Here is a 7,597-nt window from a genome sequence, read left to right as displayed (position 1 = left end):
TATGATTTCCCAATGTACACCAGGAAAGATGACAACAACAAACACATTGGAACAATCATGCTATCCTGATTTAGAGGAAAAGGGGAGATTAATCGCTGGGATTAATAGTTTAACTATGGGAGCATATTGGCTCTTCCTGGTAAAAACATACACAGAGAGTCGCCCTTAAGTGCCTAACAGATGCGATCGGGTATATAATTTCCGATATTCAGGATGCCACCTATGCCGCCCAGCTAAGTTCGCGCCTCAACGAACCTCCTGAAGTAGAGCCAATGCTTGCGATAAGTCAGCTCAGATTTAAAGGCAAGCAGCCTACCTAATGAATCATGCCGCCGATTTCCAGATCGCTAAGAAAAATAGGATCAAAATTTATTGATACCGATTTAGTTGCATTTCAGTTTAATAGATATTTAGATTAATTTAGTATTTATAGACCCTTTCATTGTTTTGGAAAGGGTCGTAAAGTTTTGTACCAGACTTAAAGACTGAAGTTTGCACTATTGCGCTTCAGTCAATATTCTTTTATGAAACTGGACCAGTTTTTCTTAATTCAACAAGGAGGCTTTTTATGCAATTGTGCACTATTGTCGTTGTTGTGAATGTTTCTGCGTTGAAGAAATAATTACAAGTAGCGATTGATATCGGGAGTGTCAAAGCAGCTCATATGCTATTTCTATTTATGTCTGAATTCATTCCTGTTATGTGAATTGTTATTTGATTATCCTTGCTATTGTTGATTATATGCATGTGCTGTAACAACAGATCTACATTCATACCACTATTGGATGTTTTATGATATGCTTTCCTTTTAATCATGTATATGTCGATAATATAAATGATGAGTGTGGTAATATCGCATTAATCGCTGGGCTTAACTATTTAGGCACAGTAATCTTAAATGAATTAATATCTATGTCTGATCGATGGAGTCATCTATATGCATGTCTTTAGACACAGACCATCAAACGCTGCACTTTGAAGCTCAATAGATTCCCGGGATAGGTCATAGTTATTTTATTCTTGTCAATAGTTTTAGTTATTCGCCCATCGCTAGCTTAGTTTTATAAATCATCCATTTATCCCGTTTATCTACTTTTGGGAAACTGGTCCCATTATCCCGAGGCGGAGCCACTATTCGAAACGGAAAAGGAGCTGTACTAAGGTCCGAACCGGGTGGTTATCCCCGATGTTGTTGCAGCGATTTTCGAGGCATCAACATTTTTAGCGCTAGAAGGAGGGCCATCAACTGTGAATGGCACATAAGCCAAAACCCATAAGCCATTCTAAGAGTAATCCTCCCTCCGAATCCCCTCGATCTTCCTATTTTCATACTGGTTCGTCGGTATCCAAACAAGAAGAAGAGGAATCAACTACCACTGCTCAAACCCATCATACTCCAAAACAATTAAGTCTTGAATCACCTGAAGTCCAGTCTCTTATCCACAAACTTCAGAGCTTCTCGATTTCACCACAGAAATCTAAAGTATCACAAAGCAGTATGACTTCGCAGTTCAATTTACCTCACCCTCTCACTAGACTTCAGAGTGAAAAGCTCAGTATTGAACCCACTGAGTTCCCTTTACCCAAAAGGAAAAAGGCGAAGAAAGATACTGAAGGATCTAATAGTGAAGAGCTTTCATCCACATCCTCCATTGCATCTTCCCCTCTGCAAAATCAACCATCCACTCACCCATTACATATTGTTGTTCACCAAGGATTAGAAGCTTCAACATCCCAACCTGCCCACTCCTCAGTATTATTTCCTTCCCATACATCTGGAATTCCAACAGTAGTATCAACCACTGTTGCTATTACAATGGCAGATCCATGGACCAGACCTGGTGCAGTCAACATGCCTACGCCATTGCATCCATTACTAGATTATCCTGAAAAATGGCTACCCAAGTTTAATCCAGATGATGGAACCCAAGCTGAAGAGCACATCAATAATTTCATGTTAGCAGTCAACTTGAAAGGAGTAACAGAACAAGATGTTGTTGTTAGACTTTTCCCTTACACCTTACACAGGTCATCAGGATCCTGGTATTTCTCTTTACCCTCTGGTTCCATTACCAGTTGGAACACTTGCCAAGAGTAGTTTCTTACCAAATATGGAGATGATAGGTCTTTGGCAACTTTAATAAACGATCTCTCCAATCTGAGAATAGAACATAGGGAACCAATTAAGGAATTTAATGCACGCTTCAATAAACTCCTAAATAAAATCCCTACAGCCTCCAAACCAAGCGAACAAATTCGGAGCGAATGGTATATAACAGCTCTTCCTACCAATATAGCCATCTTTGTAGATAGAGCATGGAAACCTACCTTAGCCGAAAATATGAAAGAAGCGCTTACTGTGGAAAAACGCATCAATGCCCTGGAAAAGAAAGTTGCCCTGGAAGACAGAAAAGCCAAAAAAGTCTCTTTAAAAGATGACTCAAAGAAGAAGACCCCAAAAGACCCATACGACATGGAAGGTTTGCAAAAGGTCTTAAAAACGTTATCAAATGAAATGGTCGAAATAAAGAAACAAGTGGCCAAAACCTCAACCAAAAGACCCTTTAGAACTTTTAAGGGAAATGAGTCTGTTATCTCAAAATCAGACCCTGATAGGCTGCTGGTCAGGTTGACTCTAAGTAACTATTTCAAACCTACTTTAGGCTGAGGCTTAGCCTCCTCAACCTGAGAGGGCTCTCTCTAGATGGGTTAATGATTTTGATTAAGATAAGATGGCTAACTCTTGTGAAACAACTGTAACAAATATGAATGCTGGAAACATATTAAACAACTATCCATTGGGCCTATGGAGTCAACAACACCTCAACATAACAAAGATCTTGACCTTACATGGAAGTCAGGGCATTCAACATTTGAATATTCAGAACATACACTCATATAGAACCACACAGTTTATAGATGCATACAGGAAATCAGAGCACATTCAGTGAATTCTGAGTGATTATACATCCATACCACTGCAAACAAAACTAAGGAAAGGACAACATCACACATTCTGAATATAAGAAATCCTTCATGAATCCTGAGAAGTAAAATCAAAATTATATTACTGAAATGAGTCTTTACATAAGCCAAATACAAGTTGTGTCATAAAATTTTCCAACCCCCATTACATTGTTGTTTCAGCTATATATAGAATTCTTATTCTAACTGATCGAGATTCCTCCTCCAGCATGAGGGGAATTCGATAACTACCTCTAATGACACCTATCAACTATTTAACTAACTAATAAATACAACAAAGTGCTGACTGGAGTTTTTAGAGATCTAAATCAACTATGACTCTAACTCCATAACAGCCTTGGTCTACAATCATTTTCGTTCTCTGACATCTGGTTCCTTTCTGGCAGTGACTGTGATGGACCTTTAATGCTTCATGTTTGATCTTCAATGACACATCCTTTCCATTGCCCTGAAACATAGCAAACTACCCCTGTTTTTCGGTCCTTGGTTTGCCTCAAAATGTTCGAATCCAAAGAAGCACGTCCTTTATCCTTTAATTACCCAAAATGGAGCAGACTGCCACGTCCTTGATGTGCTGTAAGCCTTTCCCATGTACCTGTGTGATGACAAAACCTTTCAAAAAGATTTTCTGCTTTGTCAATCATAATTGATCAACTCAATTGTAACATGCAGCTACAACAGTTTCATAGCGCGCTACGAAACTACTGTGTAATTTCAAAAACACAGTCTTTGACTCTACTCTGTTTGTATACCTTATCTTCAATTTCATTGCCTGAAAAAGGAGCACCAGATTTGTCTTGTATTTTAATATCTGAATCAGAAGTGACACAGCTACCATTGCCAAAAACCTGTTCAAGTAGATTGAAAAGGTCCTTATCATGCTTGTTGAATTCTTGGATATCACTCTGCTTAATACTCAAGTACCTGTACTTCATGCTCTTAAACTTTTGAAACAGCTTATCTGTTGATAGATAGTGCCCAATCTCCTCTTTAAATTTTCTAGTCACTTCAGTCCAAAACACTTGATGCTTGGAAAAAGACATTGCATCTTTTAAAGATGTCACACCATGTGCACCACGATTTATACCATCTTGTACAGCAGAAGCAATACAAATTTCATCTTTCAATACACTTCCCACTACTTTCTAGGAAAACCAGCATGAAATTACAGTCAACAGTTATACAAACAATTCTAAAAGAATGTGGAAATCTTCAAATCTTCAGAACTCGAGCTTGGAATGTAGTCATGCATTTTCCTCTGTAGAGCTATAGTATTTAAATATCTAGAGGTTTTCTGCTTTGATAAAGATCCAACAAAATTTCAATAGCGAGCAGCTTTGAGAAAATTGTCGTAAGGGCTTGCCGGTGGTAGCCTGAAAGATTGCCAAGAATGCTGGGATTCTTCCAAGGAAGGATGCAACAAGCTAGAGGTGATGTTAAACCACTCTGGGTTTCCTGCATCGATAGCTAGTTTCTGTCCATTGAGGGAATTATTTTTAATCTTCTGCAGGTCTTGATCAGCTTTATACACAATCAATCCACTCAAATCATTTTTTCGTTGCAGGGAGGACCAAAGGATCTGGATTTCTCTTGAAGCTCATGACGACCGACATTTTCTTTTGTTTGCCAATTACAAGAGCTTCACACTGGCTTGCCATTTGGGTGTAAGGTATAGGAGTAGTCGAGGTGGATATACTACTTGCAACATGCCGTGTTGTGTCCAGAACCGATTCTAATAGTTGATTAACACTCAACACATGTTTTGCGTCCTTGGGAACATGATCTTTACTATTGGCCTGACTTCCAAATAGTTCAATAACAAGATCTTCCTCTGTTGTGTATGTTGGAGGTGCCATCTCAAGAAATGATGGATTTTCCTGTGACGCAAATGGTGAACATGGACGGGGTGTCTCCATGTACAGTTGGGCACCTAGGGCAAACGCATCATCGGGAGAAAAATTTTGCAGGAGTTCGCTCCTCATGGTAGAAGCCTCTTTCTCTGATAATCTGCCTAAATTGCTAATGATCAAGGACACTAAGGATTCTGTGGACTGGTCTTCTGTAATTGTCAGTGCTGAAAGAAACTCCGATGCAGCATTATTGTCCTCACTTGAACCATATAATGTTCCCTCTGCCCCAAGAGTTGAATTCAAAGCTCGCAGCCTATTATCATCAATCAACTATAGAAAGGGATCAATCGTTTTATCTGTGAGCCTCGCCTTTACACGTGTGACAAGAGCTAAGCAGTTGTATGTTTTGGCTGCAAACACAAGCATTGATGTGGCCAATGTAAAGAAAGATCTGTGGTGGCATGGTTGTAAACAACAATCTTGATCAAGGGAAATGCTCCTCAATGTCAATGCAAGCTAGAAACTTTGTATAGGTGTACTGTGACTTGAACTCTTGACACGAGAGAACAGTAAACCCATTTCAACCTCTTACCACCAGACCCAGATGCTAAACTATCCAAACCAACTTCTTTTCTGATGCTTCCAGCATATGCCTCGTGTGCCTCTTTTAAACCATTCAGGTTGTTCATCAAGTTTACGCAAACTTGCTTTGCCTTTCTTTCTTTGGGCATCAACCATCTTTCAGCTGGACGTAAAATCTCAGAAAACATAATATCCAGCACCAAGACACCTAACGACCTAATGATGAGGTTAAGCAGTCGGATATGATAGACGAAGTGTATAGGCTGACAACTGTTGATGGATTTTGATGGATATGACAGTTGTGAAATATTGGCTATGGATTCGAACAAATCCCCAATTTGTTAGAGTAGCCATTGCAAAATATGAATTATGCGCTACGAAATAACCTAAAACATGTTGTGCTGCGAAACTGATAAAGGGATTTATGTTCTGCAAAACCACTTTAGAATGATTACAGGCACTACGAAATCACCTAGACAATTTCAGCTTTGAAACGAGTTTGGACATATGATATCCATTTGAGATGTGAGACCAATGATAGACTAAGACAGAGAATTGACCCCTTTATAAATACCAACAATACTCTTAACAAGACTCCTATTCAAACTATTTAGACTCTAAAACCAGATGAAAAGACTAGACCCAAAATTGACACCAACCCTTTGACAAACAACCGAACTGATGTGAAAAATTTAAAAAAAATTCTTGAGTGATAACAGTGGCTCCACTTGGGATAGTGTGCTCCTGTAGTACACTAATAACTCGTAAGTCCAGTGCTTTATCTTTTTATTACAAACGGAAATTTTCTTGACAAACATCCCTTTCCAGTGTCTTGGGCCTTCACCTTGGGCTTAAGTTTGATGATCACTGTAGGAGAAAGAAATCTATATCTACTATAAAATGCTCAGTCAACCTTGAGCTTATTTGCATTTTCCTACCTACCTACCCTATCAATTCAAACTTCTTTCAGCTCAATCAATGTGAAATTTCCAATGTAGCCAATCATTTGTCTCATCTGATATTTGAGTTTTTTTACTGCATCGGAGTTCAAAGCAACTATGATATTGTGATGACCACTGCCACTGAAATTGCCTTTGATCTTCATAGAAAAACTGAAACACTGGAGAGTAAAACTCTTCCATGTATTTAGCTATAGGATCCCAGAATACATGCTCAGCTTGATGATTCTTGTAACTTTCTGGTTGTGCAAACTGATCTTCAACAACAGTGTACACTTCCTCAATCGTGAAAGAGAAAGGAACCAACACTCTCTCCTTGTGTTCTGCCATAGAAAGCTTCTGAAAATAATGATCATGATTATGAAGACTATATGCCTGAATTTGACCTCGTAAATCTTCAATGTCTTTCTCAATGTCATTAGCAACTTCATTCAAAAATTTCATCTTATCCTCTGCCTTACACTCAAATGATTTTAGATACGAGGACAAGGACAAAGAAAAATTTTCATTTGTTTCTCCATTACTATGATCATTATTCCATTGTTTGAAACCTTGAATTGAAGGAGAGTTTGCCACCACATCTGATCTATCTATCCATTCCTCCAAAAACATAAGCCAAAAATCTTCAAATGACTTAATGGATTTAGCAGGAAAGCTTTCAATCCACTGTTTGCATTTCCCTTGAAATGAATCATAGAACAAATAATGCAAACATCCTCATGTTTAACTCTAAGAAGCTCTGTAAAATCACAAAAATCTGATATATGCTTCAAAGTTAAACTCAGATCTTCTCCATTGAATTTTGGACCATTCCTTAGAAAATATGCATCCTTGGGAAAATGATTTGGGAAACCATGAATTCCTGAAAAGTTTATGCATGCATACCTTGAAATAAGAATGGTAGCATCTGGGTCCTTCATAACTCCAGTGGAATCAACATGAATGTATGAATTTTGAATTCTTCAACAATGGAGTTGAATTCTTCAACAATGGAGTCACCAAGGTAGATTGTAGCCTCGAAAATTCTTCTGAGCTCCTGCTACCTTCAGAAGTTCAGTCTCTTGATTTCGGGAATGAATAATCTTCAGACTCCCGGCAGACGCACCAAAATGTTATCTCAAAATCAGACCCTGATAGGCTTCTGGTCAGGTTGACTCTAAGTAACTATTTCAAACCTACTTTAGGCTGAGGCTTAGCCTCCTCAACCTGAGAGGGCTCTCT

General features: G+C 38.6%; 1 pseudogene; it reads right to left on the bottom strand.

Annotated features, from left to right (window-relative positions):
* Positions 1–4,306: 4,306 nt before the first annotated feature.
* On the bottom strand, positions 4,307–5,414 carry LOC149212558 (protein SEMI-ROLLED LEAF 2-like; annotated as a pseudogene).
* Between the last annotated feature and the right edge of the window lie 2,183 nt (positions 5,415–7,597).

Source organism: Pinus tabuliformis, chromosome 1_1, assembly GCF_031772625.1.
Source record: "Pinus tabuliformis cultivar Carrire ecotype Pingquan chromosome 1_1, CPIR1, whole genome shotgun sequence".
In the NCBI taxonomy this organism is placed as follows: domain Eukaryota; kingdom Viridiplantae; phylum Streptophyta; class Pinopsida; order Pinales; family Pinaceae; genus Pinus; species Pinus tabuliformis.
The sequence above is the reverse complement of the archived record's forward strand: the minus strand, read 5'-3'. Positions and strand labels throughout refer to the sequence as shown.